Genomic DNA, 16,446 nt, shown 5'->3' with positions numbered 1-16,446 from the left:
ACTGTGTCATATCCCAGTCGATGGAGTCTGTGTCCCTTGAACACTAAAAGGAAAATCACAACGAACCAATCACTCTTTCAAGCTCTGTCTATACAGGTTGGTATTAATGTTGCAGGAAAACGTGTCAAAAGCAAACTGTGGTACAATATTGTTAAACTTGGAGTAAAGAAGGGTATGTGAATGAAGCCATAAACAAAAGGGGAACCTTTATATTAGCCTCTCCAGTTAGAAGCCTTCCCTTAAAGTCAGGAATGTGGACTGGCCAACTGCCTTGGGGGCTAATTTAGACAATTTGGAATAGCTAATTCAAAATGTGTGAAACAATGTCACTGAGAACTGTCTGCTACTAGCATTTCAAAATTGTTCTATACAGTAATCGTCTTTTTAATCAGATTACAAAAGAAAACATTGACTGCCTGTCTACCTGTGTCCAGCGGAGTTTTTGTAACCCATTCTTATGTGCATCTTGTTCGTCATTCAGATTGTCATGTTATTTTGTAACCATGGAGAAGCAGGGAGGAATGCCTGTTGGTTGAATTTAGATTTCTCCGGCTGAGTGCAAACCAATTTTTGAGAAAAATGAGAAAACATTTCTTAATGTAAATTGTACTGTCACTCCCTTATATCATCAGTGCAAAATGGATTTCTTTCCAGATCATCTGAACTGTATAATTAGCATATTGTTAAAGCATAGGTTTGAAAGTGCAAAATCGTATACATTTTTAGTGACTAAAGATAAATGCAGTTACATCAAAGCAGCTAATAATTGGTCAGTTAATTAAAGTTAAAAACTTTGGATAAAACTGTTGCATTTTCTAACAACTTTATGACCGTTTTCTCTTAAACTTATTCTTTGCACATTTTTTTTTTTAATCTGCCTGTGTTTTGAATAGGAACGATTGAAGGGAAATGTGAATAACAATTGCTCCTAAAATATTATAGCCTTTCCAAATGGGACGAGCCATTTTTGGAAGAGGACAGCATTTCAAATCAGTCATCAACTCCAGACATAGAGTATGTGATTTTGGTGCTGTGCTCCCTTTTAACTTAACAAAGAATGTCTTTAACATTATTTTCTTACTCATATTCTCCTACTGTTTTGGTTTTTAAAGGTAGGGGATAATTTGACATAAATCATCTGGCAATCACAGTTTGCTTTCTATTGCTATTTTCTGAGCAGTTTGTATGCTTTAGACTTCAGAATTATCTATATGCTATATTGCTCAATAATGTTTTAAAAAAACCAATATGGTTGCTGGTATTAATTCATTTATCTTGCCTGTGTATTTAGAGCTTGTATAAAATGTAACTTCTCCATCATGTCACAAAAAGTTATTGCACTCTTGCGTTCATGAATTCAAGAAACATGACATAATAGACTGGCAAATATGGCCTTGTGTCTTCTGATGATGATCCAAATCCACCCACTTATCTTGATCTGCCTATATTGTTAACAACATGGGATGTCACACCACAGATTTTTCATTTTAACTGTTCTTTATGTACAGTGCAGCGTAGAATTTACTTTTTATTGCCTTTCAGAGGGAAGTATCATACCTCTCAGTGAAATAATGGTTTTGTCAGACACTGGTATCTTTATTGTGTAGTGCTTTTAAATTCTACACTATTTATACCAAGCTCTCTTGGCGTAGGACAGGTGAGATGTGATACCTCTGTTTCTCCATGAGAATACTTAAAGCTTTGTGGATACAGAAATGTATTGTTGATATGGTAATTGTGAGATCTGTATTGCAGTTTTCAAACAGAATTACTTTGTTCTTCCAAGTGCTCTATGAATGTACAATATGTAAACAGCTACTAGAAATGACTAACAAACCTAAAGCTTCTACTCACAATCTTCATATTGATTTGCATGCCTCTTCCTACCATAATTATACTCATTACAAAGTGAAGACATTGATTTGCTGTTAGAGGTTTTATTATATTTGTTCATGACAGGGAGGAACAGCAGTAATTTTACTGCATGCACTGCCACTGTTTAGTTGCCAGGAGGTGTCTAAATGGATGATTGTGAAAAAAGTCAAAGAATGATGCATGATTGTAAAACTCTTGGGATCAAAGAAGAATGTAAAAGTAGGTGACACATTTGTCCTGGAATGACACTGAAGAGTGGGCTGCCACTCAAATTGAAATAATTTTAATTTGTCTAAATATTTCTAGCAAGATGACAATAAATTAGAAGAAGAGATCTCTATATGCTTCAGTGGCAGGTAAGAAGGGTGTTGTGGAGTAAATGGTTTGCTTTCTTCTGTTATATATAATATTTTGGAACAATTGAACTCAGTATTTCAAAGGGTATTTTTGCTATTTTGTGAGTGTATCTAAGAGATAAAAAGCAGTATATAAGCAAATATTTTTCTACCTACACAAATTTATTGCTTGTAATTATTTCAAGAGTAAAACCAAGCAATGGTTAAATTTAAAATAATTCCAAAATTAAATGAAAGCAAAGACCTCAAACTTCAAATACTACATATGAAAGTAGTCCTCTGTTTCTTTCTCTCTGGCTGCCTTTTCACTTTATTCAGAGGATACAGTGACTGAGCTTTATTTAACTATTCTAAAAGATGATATGGAGTACATATCAGAAACATAATCAAAGCCCCCTTGCAAGCCTACTTGCCAGAGACAAAAGAGATGCAGTATATTTGAAAAGGGCATCCTTTTCAGAATGCCAAGATATATTATTTTTTTGCTGTGTGTATTATAGTATCACCTAGAAGCTGTTGGTTTCTGTTGACAGAGTTTCTTTTGTCCTAGACACTATACTTGATAGATAAATAAAAATGTGTGTGTATACATACATACATACCTATCTGTATGTCTATCTATCTGTCTGTCTATCTATCTATCTATCTATCTATCTATCTATCTATCTATCTATCTATCATCTATTTTTCTCTAATGTGTATCTATGTATCTGTTTTACGTTTTTTTGTATGTGTATCTGGACATGCAAACATGATTACAGTCCCCACTCTGGATTACTTGCTATCTAAAAAGAGGTCAATAAAAGGTGAGAGAAAGGAAGTATTATTACTTCCAGAGTTACAGAGAGATTATGAGTGATTTTGGAGGTCCCACAGGAGGTAGGCTTAGATCCAATTCACCAAGCCCAGATCTTTCAAGATTGTGACTAAAACATTTGCTGCAAGACTGGTCTTCTCTAAAATGCGTATGTATCTTCTTTATTTGATAGTTTCTTGGAACTGTTTATTGTGATATGCATGAGAAAGTACTACATGGGAGCTAGCAAAGGTTTGAGTTACCTGTTTATAGGAATTCCTTTGGTCTCTCATTTTAGAAAGTAATTGCTAGTATTTTTTATTGGTTGCCTAAAGGTGAAGACAGCATAAGCATATAGAAAGTCCCTAAACATATTATGGCCATATTTGGCATAGTGGAAGACTTTGCAAGCTGTGTATGTTTATTTATACATATAGTCTCACATATGCATAAGTTGATGTGCTAGTGGTACAACCCAGCCATAGATGAGACTTATTTTTTCTATTAAATTATCTTACTGATTTAGAGTATTTAAGCATATTTATACTTACTTACAAAAAGTGTGAAAAAATATAAAACTTGTATGGAGCATAGCATGAAATTTTTCTCCAAACATTATTAATACTTTCTTCTTTTTTACTTTAAGTCAGTATGAAGTTTATGAACATGGAATTTCCTTTTATTTCATTATGACCTTAATGCTTATGCTGTAATTTGAAAGGCCATATTTCTCTTAGCCTACATGCATTCTAGTTACAGCTTTATAAGAATGAAGTACAGTATCAGATCCACTGATACACAGATCCACACCATCAGATCCCACAAATCTCCTGTGATATAATTCAGAGAACACTCAATCTTTCTTGGGAACCTGAACTGTTCACAATTCAGTCTCCATTTAATCCTTCTGTTAGGATGTATCCTTAGTTTATTTCAATTTTATTATTATTTATCTAAGCCAGAGAGTGTTCTTGATACTTTTAGGGATAGGTTAAATATGGTCCCTGCCTTCCTAGAGGCTGCAGCCTAATTCAGGGGCAGTGCCACAAGGCTTGCTAGCATTAATTGGAGATAATTTAGGAATCTCTTCATGGTGTTTGAGTAGAGACTTCAAAACTCCTATCTGTCTGAAAAAAAAAAACTGAAAGGAGAGAAATGTGCATTTATTTGAACAAGGTCAGCTAATTAAAAAGCAAAAATAAACATTTTCCTACATTTTATTAAGCTTCTACTCATGAGAAAAAGTTTGGACTTTCTATTTCCAGACAAAAACTGCTGCCTGGCTGTTATTTCTTCACCACTTAGCTTTGGTGCTGTAACATTCTCCTCATGGACATCTACTTTCATGCCTGGATACTGAATACTGGTGCTGTTAGTAGCTCTCCTGACTCCTGCTTGGTGGGAGGTTGGCAGCAGGTCATTGAGGAAATTCTCTTTGTGGAATGGAAGATTCTGTTTGTGGACTAGAAGACTGTGTAAAGCATAGAGGTGCAAGGAGAAGAAATAATAAGCATATGCAGTAAGAAAGATGCTAGTAACACAGCTATTGCTAAGTCTGCCCGATATGTTGGGGATGTCCACACTAAGTCATAAATTTCTTTGGTAAAATAAATTAATCTTCTTTGGAGTGTTGTACTTCTGTGATGAGTACAGTCAAGAGAATAGAAAAGTTTAGACTCAGGATGGTATCTGATGACTCAGACAAGATACAGATGTCAGTGAAAAGACTGTCAGCTTCTGAATTGCATTTGATGAGGGTAGGAAACAGCTTTTAGGAATTTGAAGGGGCAGATTAGGCTTGGCTGGCAGATGGTCTGTGATCAATAAGGGAAGACAGAAAGAGAGACATCAGTTGTGTGAAGGAAAGCATATGTACCTTACTCCTCTTGTTTTTCTGACTTTTACTTCTGGACATTGTTGGAGGCAGTAACTGGGAACTTGGGTATGACCCAATACTTGCCATTGAGGAGGAACAGTGAGGCCACAGAAGGCAATAGGGAGGGGCGGATGGCAGATGAACTGGATGAGGAAGCAGTGTCCAGGGGACAGGAGACAGGATAAAAAGCTGGCTTTTATGCTGAAGTGCTGGGATCTGCAGAGGAGTGGTCCAAGGCTCAAGGAGGCTGCATAGAGGTTCAAGCTTTTTGTAATGGTGGAAGAAACGGATTTTGAAACCGCTAACTACACCATTGGATATGTAATAGTAGGATTTGTTTGTCTGGATTTTTTTATCATTTTAACTTAATGCATTATGTGTCTTGTTAATGTACTTTGTTAACTGAGTTGAAAACATATGGGGAGAAAACCTGGTAGAATAAAACTGCCCTTCCTCAAGACTCCTTTTACAGAAGATTGTGTCTATCAGAAAGGAATTGTTAAGTTGAAAAGTATCTATGTACATCAAAATAATAGTCATGGCTAAAGTAGAATTTTTATCCTTTCATTGATGCATGTGATATTTTATTGGGGAGGAAGAGAAGGAGCAGATATTTTTAGGGGAGTTTTTATGCTATTGTATATAATTTTGTAAACTGCCAATTTCATTAGCAGGAGAATGAAGATATCAACCTTCAGCCTTTTCAGTATGAGCATTTCCTATGTACTTAACTGGTTTAACTCTATGTACTTAATACTCAGTTACAGCCTATCCTTCTTATATTCTTGTAGTACATCACGACTGCAGGATAGTAAGAAGCTCTTATAAATTGACATTAGTATTTTTTAAACATCATAGTATAGGGACAGTTTTAATGCTTCAAAGTCAAAATAACTCTGTAGCCCAGATATATTCTGAGTTATGAATCTTTTGATCTTTGTTGACACTGCCTGTTTAATGGCTGTGCCTTGCCAGAAATACTTTCCTACTTCTTCAAAATAAGAAGTTTCTTGTATGTATTCTGTGAAGTTTTCAGAAGCAGTGATTGCAACTTTGAGAGAAAACTAGGGCTTCTGTTGCCAGCACTGACTCACTCTGAGACCCTGAGCTTCTTATTTAGGCTGAAATTTCCATTAAGGCCAAAGAGGATATGGACTTGTTCTCAGTCATTTTTACAGAGGTAAAATCTAGGCTGTGAAGAGTCAGTCTCAGGAGGTCATCCTCCAGGAGAAAGACCGTCTGTGTCCTCCTGCCACAGAACAGGCCCCATGTGCCAGCCATGACTGTTCCTCAGGCTGCCCAGTTGCTGCATCTGTCCAAGCAGCAAGGGACTGTTCAAAGCCTGCACTCACAAGGAGAAGACGGTAAGGCAAAACAATCTGGGATATGCTTTACACACATCATGCCCCTAGGACTTATTCACATGAAGGTCAAGATCATTCCTGTACAGAAGGCTGCCACAAGGCCAATATGCTACTTAAGTCTTATGTAAGCCTCAGAGTAGGATTTAGGTAGTGCACAGGACTTGTGCTCAATCTCTGTTCAAGGTTTTATTTCACTCAAAGTTACAAGTCTGCCTTATAAATGGGCATCACTCTTTATATCGGCTTCAAAGTCTTGGCTATGCTAAGATATAGCTGCATGTGAAAGCTGTGTGATAGTCCAGACTGAGGCACTGAAGGAGCAAGTGAGGGTACTCTGGTCCATGTCCAAAACCAGCAGTCAATTCCTGTCTGGCAACAGTGTTAAAAAGCAGTGTTGGTCATTGCTGGTACTTGATCACAGAAGATGTAGATAAGCACATAACTCATGAGTGCTGGAGCAGTGCAGAGCCATGTGTCTGTTATGCATGGCCATCCCCAGCAAGTGCAAAGAAATGATTAATTTGAATCTTGATATTGTACATTATAGTTATACTACATTTATCTCTATTTATAATGATGTTACTTTTCATATAAATTATAATTATAATGGATGGAACTATATATTGCATGCAAGCAGTGGAGCATGGCATTCAATCTCCCTTTGTCCCAGTCCCTCTCTTGCCTTCCTAATCTCAACAGTAACTAGATCTTTTGGATGGTCACACTAAATACTGATATATTTGAGTCTTTGTTGAGATTTTTGTCTTTTTCTTGGTACTCTCCTTTCAGAAATTTGTTGCGAACCTTGAAAGGAAATAGGCAAATCATGTTAAAGCATCTGTTTCTTTTGCAAGACATTTGGACAGTTTGGCTCACATACTCTGAGCTAGAAATCGGTGTCTAAGCAGTGGTTTTATAGCTCTGAGCACACATATCTGATAGAAAGCAAATAACTTCATCTGCTGTTACACAAATGAGAGATGAAAATAGATACTTCTATCTCTAAGCATAAGTACTGTAAACTGAGAAGACACCACAGATACAGTCACAGATGATCTCACTGCTCTTACTTTTAGAGTTAATACTTTCCAAAACATTTTTGTTCATTTAATACACTTCATTACATCAGTATTAATACAGCAGTCTTCATATTAGGTTAACTTTAGTAGCTTTCTGCACCGTTCATATTAAGGTAATTTTAGTAGCTTTCTGCATTCATTAACAACACAGGCTACCTTGATATTTTTCACTTTTTCCTAGTAAAAAGGAAATCCAACAATATTGGGTAAACATAAATGTCTATTAATTATTTTAGCTAAATAACATATCTATTTATGCAAATAATATTGTAAAAAAAGAAAATGTTAGTGTCTTTCAGCTAAAAGGATTCCAAAAAGTCCTCAGGAAAGATTGGTGTAGGTGATAGTGAAATGTTTAATTTGCTTCTCACAGAGTAGCATCTATCTTAGGAAAGGCTTCAGTCTGAGTTACATAAGCTGTATTTTCAATTGTGTCCACTTTCTATTGCTTTACATACAATGCTCCATATACCTCTAACTGTATTTGAGCTATATGAAGCAACAAAAAAACAGAGTCAGGACTGAAATGTCTTCGCATATATCAGGGGAGAATCTGCACACAAAGGGACATTTATCAGGGGCGACTATTCCTCTGCTGAGGAAAGGAGCATACCCAAGAGTCCAGAAACAGATGATGATCTTATCAAGAAAACCCTCTTCAGTAATATCATCAGCCTGCTCTTGCCAAGTCTGGCATTTCTGTATCATGTGTATTTGTGATGGAGAGAGAGGGAGCAAAGCTGTGCAAGCTACATGTAGCTGGGATAAAGAACCTACTCAACCCACTGGGTCTGCACAGTGTTATAATATAATTGCGAATCATTTTTGCCAGTATGGAGTGTCCATGTGAGAATGGAGTTTACAGTATTCCTCTCACAGAAAATTGCAGGGAGGGGTCTTCAGCTGCACTGGTTGCCTTTGAGGATTTTTTTCTGTATTTTTGCAAATATTTCTACTCCGGTTTTATGTCAACACATACAGGGAGTAACAAACCTCTTGAACTGTGAATCCAAATGTGAAGATGGAAAATGATTGAGAAAGACAAAAATAGTATTTTTTTTCTTCTTGCATGAGATTTAGACTTTGAAAACAGAGGTGCAAATTGCTCTTGTAATGAGTAGACTGAAAACTAAAGATAGTTTCTTCTAATTTCATCACAGGATCAGGATTTTGCCATGATGGCTGTGTTGATTTTGCCTCTGTCTGTAGATGACATGCTAATATGAATGGAGTATTTTTCATATTATATGGAACTTGAATTTGAAGCAAGTGAAAAAATCTTTGGCATTTCTTAACGTATCTTGAGTAAATATCTTTTTCTTTCTACTTCTGTCTCTTTCATTTTTTCCTTTGAGCAGGTTTCTGTAAGCTCAACGAAGCAGTCCAAATAAAGGAAAAGTCAATACAGCTGTATAAAAGTCTGCTCTACTAAAAAGCTAATCAAGCTCTAACAGCAGTGTTCATTATATACTCCTTCCTTTCTGACTTTCAAGAAAAAAATGTACTTTTTGTAATAGTTCAGCTTAAGCCTTAAAAATTATTTTGATGGTATATTTGACGGACAATTATTATGTAGTTTTCCATGAGCTGTATCTTTAGTAGTTACTCAATTTATGTGCTATTTAACATTTATTTAATTAATCGCCCTCCCCCCAGCCCCTGCAAAATTTAGAAGTTGTATTGTCATTTCAAACTGATGCAGATGTGTTCACCACTCTATGCTTTTCTAACCTGGGATGGGATCTTGTGTTCCTACTTAATTCTGTAGATTACAGGAGTGTGAAGCACTCTAGGAATGTAAAATTATTTCCTTTGTATTCATTTTATATAAGCAAATGAAGACTTTACAAATAGAGCACAACTTTGAGTTTTTGAAGAGCCAGTGCATACATTCCTTTTGAAATTACAGTCTCTGAAAACTCTGCCTGTGTTGCAAGAGAGTGCACCTTCACATCACTGAAGTTAGCTCTACATTGCAGTTGGGAATCTGGAGGAGCTTTTGTACCTATACTTAAGGTCATATCAAACAGGCTGGAGTACTATGTCAGTGTGGTGATCATAGCTGGAGCATAGTGTAGACTAAATAACCATTAAACTTTTTCTCAGAAAATTTTTATAGCCTACATCATCTGGCTGCGTGGAGGTAGAGAATGGTTTTGACCAAATGTCAGGTGAAATTACATCACTGAGTGTAGTGTAGACATCCTTTAAGTGTTCAGTTTAGCCAGGATTCAGCTGAGCAATGAGGTGTTAGGATAAGCATACTTTATTTTGTTGGTTTAGCTTATGAATTAAGCACTGAAATGACACACATACCTTGGCTAAAAAAGGACAATAGTGTTTACATTCTGTTTCTAAATATGAATTCATGCACTTCTGTTCTTATGTTTCAGGCTTGGAAATATATATGTCTTCTCTCACTCTGGCAAGGTTTCTGCGTCCGTCTTTTTCTTGAATATCTTACGTTGCCATTTTTCCAGGCTGTGTCTTTCTGTCCTAATCAGACCCAACTTGGGTCTTCAAATGGTTCCTTCCCTAGACTCCCTCTCTTGCCTTGTTTTTTTTAAATTTATTTCCCCTCCTCCTTCTGTGGTGTCTTTTTTTTTTTTTTTTTCCCTGAAAATCTTTGGCTAGTCTTTTCCTAGCCTCACTTTCAGAATATTCTTTCCTTCCCTTTATTGTCCATTGTAGGACAGTGCTGTTGCAGATAAGGATAGCACCTGCACTCTCTGCCACTGCATTTACTAGCAGCAGGTAGGAGAGATAAAGAAACACTGCTTCTGACTTTTGGGGCTCTATAGAAAGGTAGGGAGCAGAAAGATTTTTGTTACAGAAAATAGAGAAGCCTTTTCATTTGTCATCCTTAACTAGAGTGCACAGCTGCCCTGTGGGAGCATTGGCAAGGTGGGGCAACATTAGGCAGCTCAGTTAGGAATGAAGTGGTGTGTGGTAGCTTCTCCTGCATTCTGTTTGCTATCTAGACCTGCTTCTAAGTGTAGGCAAAGGAGAGCGGTAGCTTAGAGCAGTAAGTACCTATGGGTTATCCTTGTGTCTACTTCCCTCATGGCCGTTGTGCTAAGAGGTCTGGTTGACCCTACTGCTTAAGAGGGATGGGACCACGGAGAATCAGGGTTAGGGGGAGCTGTTTCTGGGGGGTGGCAGTGACTTCAGAGAAAGGCTGCTCCATTCAGAAACCCTCCACGCCCTCAGTGGCAGCAGAATAGCAACCCTCCCTCCAGGGTGACTCCACAGAGCTGTTTTCTCATCTTTCAGTCCCAAGTCTGTTCCTCCTTCCACCCTTCGCATCATAACAATGGCCTTGCCATATTTTCTTGTCTTCGGGGCAGCAAAATTACATTTTGCCTTTGCTTCTGGACAACCTAAATAACCTCTAGTTTTACCAATATCCCTCAATGCAATTTTTATTGTAAAGCAAATTGTAAAATTTCTTTAGAAGATTGTTTGTAATGTAGTCTATTACTGTTTGGGCTCCAGTGTGAGCTTGTGTCATATGTATGTGTGTCTTTCTAGTTAGATAACTACAGTTCTTGTATCCCACAGCAGACTTGCAGTGATGCAAACCAGATTGTACCCTGACACCCCCCAAGTCTTCTCACTCCAAAGTCAATGCACTGCAGAATGGGTACAGTGCTATCCATTGTGGAGAGATGTGAGAATTAGGTAGCATGATGTATTAAATCCCTGACAGACAGGGTAATGTGAGGTGGTTGGCAATTTTCAGAATTTTTTTACCATGAAGATGGTGAAACACTGGAACAGGTTGCCCAGAGAGGTGGTAGATGCCCCATCCCTGGAAACATTCAAGGTCAGGTTGGACAGGGCTCTGAGCAACCTGATCTCGTTGAAGATGTCCCTGCTCATTGCAGGGGGTTCTTCCAAAACATCAGTGACAACCATATAGTCAGTGCTGGAAGGGGAGGCAGCAATCATTCATTCATCATGAACTGACATGGCTTAGGATATTTTGGATTACTGCTTCAGACTCTCAGTTACTTGTTTCAGAGTTTTGGGCTATTGAATGAGTCCTGTGGAAATGGAATGTTTCTGTTTTGCCACCTCCATTATGTTATCGTTTTCACTGCAATTACAAGCTAATTCAAAGCTCTTTCTGTTAGGCTAATAGCTTCTGATTCACTGCTGTCAGCCAGTACCTCTGTGCACTTTTCATACCGCTTACCAGTCCCCTACCACTTACCTATGAAGAACGTTTATTTTTTCCCTGAGTAGAGGCTCATCATAGGCAAATCATTAATGGAACATCAAAAAGATCCCATCTGTTAAAGTTGCATATGGCTAAGATCACAATTATCAAAAGTCTTTTTTTTTTCCCCCATGCTTATCCACACAATAAATGTAGTTGTCAGCAGGATAAGTTCACACATCGGATAAGGTCACAATTTCATTTAGTGACAACTTCCAACAGCGTGAACTTACAAGGTTCGATTTATTAAAGAGTCAGAAAGGATAAGATCACTGCATGGCCAGCCTGATTTATCAGGGTTTGACTGGAGTACTTGAATAGAGAATGTCGTATTTCAAGTTTATGTTCAAAACTGTAGTTTAGTGTGTGTTATTTCTCAGAGACTTGAAAATTGAAGGAGGAGAATTTAGAGGAGGTATCTCAATAATGCAGTTTATGTCTGCCAAGCAAGCGTATGAGCATTTAATGTTGGAGCTACCTTATTAAGAATCACAAAAGTGGAAATGGGATAGTTTCCCGCTCTCAGTGAACTGCTGTGTGCAAACGTACACATATTAGTTTGTAATAATGGAGGTAAACACCAGTCAAAAATTAACTTCAGATTCTTACTGTGCATACAGGACGTCAGGCAGATCCTGGGCTCTGGGCTGGGCAGTGCTTAAGAACTTCTGAGAGTGTTTTTAACTTGCTCGCTCTGACTTCAGAGCAGTCCTTGTTTGAAACTACAACATACACAATTTCTCTGCTGTGCAAAAATATTTATTAGAGAGCCAGGTAGCTGTGTACTGGAAATATGCAAAGAAGGAGCCATTTGCTAGTGGAAATTGGTAGAGCCTCACGATGTCAAATAACCAATCTCTAATTATAGCAGAGGAAGAGCTTACTCATTCTTTTTAACTGACTCCACTTAGAAAGCTATTTTCCATTAAAAAAAAAAACAAAACAAACAAAAAAACCCCAACCTACTGCCAAAGCGATCAGTGACTTGCTTAGAAATGTTAAACATTTATAAGTCTGGATACACTTATTCTGGACAAAGTAGTTCACTTTTTCTCTCCCAAAACACTGTTCATCATTTACCTTTAGATATACATTCCTTTGTTTCTTATTCAAGAATGGAATGAAAGCCAGTATGACTTTGTTCAGAAATACTATTCATAGTTGAAATCTTGTGGTATTCTAACTGTGGTCAAATCCTGTTAAGGGCCAAAAGCTGTTGTTTGGTTCCTGTGTACACCAGATGTTTTGTGGAGTTCTTTTAAATGATTCTGATTTTGGTCTAAAAGTAGACAAAGCTAAACTGACCTCTCTACCTTCTGTTTTATGCAAGCCCTATGTGGCATTCCTAAAACAATATGTATATGTAAGAAAAGAATCCTAAACTGAGTCCTTTCATTCTGGTTTTGTATCCACCAAGGTGGCCTAATATCTTAAAAGCCATGGGATGTTTTGTAGCTGTGCTAGTGAGTCATGACTTGGGGCTTCTTTTACAGTGCAGCTATCATAAGTCTTTGAGTAATCACAGACTTTAAAAGTATGCTACATCAACAAGATAAGAGAAACAGCCCACAGCACTAACAGCATTATCTTTTACCAAAATTGATTAGCCCATACTATGTGTCTCAAATATTTTGTATAAACTTATTCAGCAAGCTGGAAATAAGTGTGTTCCTGAAGAACAAGCTGAAGAAAAAAAAAAAAAAAAAAAAACAAACAACAAAACCTTGCTCTGTAGCAAGGGAAAGGGAAGGAAATATCACTAAATGGAATGTCTCTTAAGTAACTTTTTTTACCTAACTCGCAAAAGCTAAAAGCAGCGCATCACTTCCTCTCTACTTGTATTTCTTAGTGCTGCTTCTGTTATGCTTCTTGATGTCCTTTTCAATCGGATGACAGACAAGTCTAGGATGAAAACAGAAGAGTACAACTGCTTCTCAACTTTACCATAGGAATGATGAATCCCGGGGTGTGTATGGATTCTATATATTATAATTTGCTGTTATGCGCAGAAACTTTATATTCAGTGTTCAGTACTGAGGTGATCGGTTGCAATTGCTGATCACTAGAAACTCCTAACAGTGTTTGGCACAGAATTTTCTGCTTCCTTTGGACTGGTGCTCAGATTAGAGGAAGCTGCAGCAGTTTTTTATCCTTTCTTTCCTTTTCTCCCCACTCATTGGGATCTCCATGGACAGGTATCTGTGAAGAGTCAGTACCAGCTGAGTCTTTACACTTGTTATTGCAAGTGGTAATACAGCAATAAAAATCTCCGCTCCTCTTTCTTTTCCTGATGTAATCTATGAAGATGCTGAGCAGTTGTGCAGGCGACCGTAGCTGCAGAGAGCATTTACATCTGAACTTCTGAGGCTGAAGGGGAAAAAATCTTGTCTTGCTGACACATCTTTCAGACTCTTAATTAAGACTCACAGGGTGAGGTTCTCTTTTTTCCCAGCAAACTCTGGAGGTCACAAGTTGCTTGGGGCCACAGGTATGACACTGCTTAAACCAGCATGCTTGCAGGAAGCCATCAGTGAGTAGGGGACAGCCCCGTTCTCAGCAGTGGGAGACTGGACCCATCTCTTGCTGCAGTTTCAATGCCATTCACCAACTAGGACCTTTCAGAGGCTCAAAATGTTGTAAATGAATGCAGAAAAGTTGCAGGCTCCTTACAGTTGCAGGTTGCAGGTCAGGGGAATACAGGAGACGATTTTTAATAGTGACATTTGTAATCTTTCTTCTATAAACCCTCGCACCAGCCCCTGGCCTTCCTGCTTAGGGCAGGCAAAAGAACGTGTACAGGGATTTTACAAAAGATGCAGGCTCTGATAAGTTAAAAAAAATAGTCTTAGCAGATGCTTGTGCGGTGTTTTTTTAACTTACAGCTCTCTTAGTGTTAATTTTTTTCTCTAAACAAAGATTTTCAGTGAAAAAAAATCTTTGCCAAAGGTCAAATGGTAATGTGCTGCACCTTTCACAAGTATAGCCAAAATGTCTGTGTTTGCCAAAACATACAAGCAGATTATCCTTCCGAGCTCCCATAGAATTAAAATGGCTGCTGGTCATGGTGACCAGAGACAAATGTGTCTTTTTTTTGAGAACTATGATCAAGGGAAACAGGAAGATTATGCAGCAAAATGTTTTGTCTACTACTCTGTCATGGTATTCTGAATGGAGGGGAAAATACAACCGCTTCAGTACAATTCAGCATGATATTACCCCGTGTGTAGTACATTTCAGTGTATTCATATGTATTGAAATATATTGCCCAAACTACAGCTTGGGACTGTAACAAAAGAGAGTAAAAGAGAGAAAGAATCCATGTTAACTTATTCAATTATCAACTGGAGGAAAAAAATATGGTTTTGGAAAATTGCTTGTTTTTATGTTTGCCTCAAACCTGAACTACTTACTACGTAGAAGATTAATGTTAATGATTTTATTTAAAATATAAAGTGTAATGATGTGTACCTTAAAACTTAGGTAGGTTTTTGGATATCACTGGATGATCTGCCCCAAGTTTGTCGTTCTTAATCCATTAAAAGACAGGCCTGCTTGTAAATCCACAGGTACAGATAAGGAGTCACTGTTTGACTGTGTCTGAACCCTTTTCAAATGAAAAATGTCAGTGGCAGAAAGGGAGGCTGAATTATTTTTTAAAAGGGTTTTCAAAGATTCTCATGATTCCTCTGGTATCAGTTAAATATGACATGTCCATAGACATGGCTGGGTTTTAGTGTGTAAAAGCAAGCAAATGCTACAGTTTTCATCTCTATGTAGAGAGAAAATGCTGCAGTATGCCTAAGTGATCAACATGTTGCCTTGCAATACCAGAAAGATTTCTCTCTTCCATAATTAACATATAAAGAGATTTTTTAAAGTTAATACAATTTGTAACAATGTGATTGTGAGAGGGAAAAAATTCCTTTTTTTTTCTGTTTGGGACCTTATATATCATGTGTGTAAATTAGATGTAATTAATCCATAAGTTTTCCTGCTCACATACTGCCTTTTAAAATGTCATAGCACTGTCACGATGAGGACTCACCCACATACATAGACGTTTTTGTAAACTGATGTAGCTCTATTTGCTAGATTTGTTCCAGTTTGCAGGAAGGATCTGATGCACAATTTTACGTAGGGTAGTTTTGTCATCTGCAACACTCAGAGGTAAAATTCAGATTTCTGTGCTTGAAAATGGAAGCTGGAGCCAAGTCTTCTCTTTGGAAAATGGTTGAGATTAACCCCTGCAAACAAGGGAAAACTTTGCAGCCTGGCTGTAATATAAATCGAGGCATCCATGGGAATGGTTAGCTCGGGGAAGTCTGTGGAGACTGCCTGTAAGCCAGGAGGAGTTACTCACTTCCTCCAGCCCAAGGTTCATTTCATAACAACTGCCAGTTCTAAATCTGGGACGAGCTGACTTCTTGCACAGTTGGACTTTCCCCTGTTTGTGGAAAAGCACTGTCCTGATTTGGGGTAGAGTAGTTGAGAAGGGACATACTGATGCAAAAGGCAGGAATTATTGTTGCATCTCATTGGTATGGAAAGGGAGGAAGGGGCTTTAGCAGGCAGGGAAAACAGATCAGGAGAAATCATGGCTACAGTGAAGTTGAGGTGAGCTCTGCCACTTGTGAGGACAACAGATTTTCTGCCTACCTTCAGGAAAGTCGAAGCTTGGAAGTGCAACAGCATATAAAAATTCAGTTAAACATCTAAGAAGAAAAGCACAGATCAGGCCCTCCTCCTTGTTCCATTTTCTCCCTCTTAAATTTTGAAACTAGAATTTATTTGAATTGTTTTAGAAAAGAGTGTTAGAAATTGTGTATATAAACATAACTGTTGCTACATTTTTAATTGAAACATTTGTTCATAGAAAAA

The 16,446-nt window shown here is 37.7% G+C and overlaps 1 protein-coding gene across 4 annotated transcripts in view; it reads left to right on the top strand.

The window, feature by feature from the left end:
• Positions 1-16,446, top strand: part of ZFPM2 (zinc finger protein, FOG family member 2) — a 314,505-nt gene that overhangs the window by 135,618 nt on the left and 162,441 nt on the right. The window lies entirely within an intron of this gene.

Source organism: Strix aluco, chromosome 1, assembly GCF_031877795.1.
Source record: "Strix aluco isolate bStrAlu1 chromosome 1, bStrAlu1.hap1, whole genome shotgun sequence".
Classification (NCBI taxonomy): Eukaryota; Metazoa; Chordata; class Aves; order Strigiformes; family Strigidae; genus Strix; species Strix aluco.
This window is presented reverse-complemented; position numbering and strand designations above follow the sequence as displayed.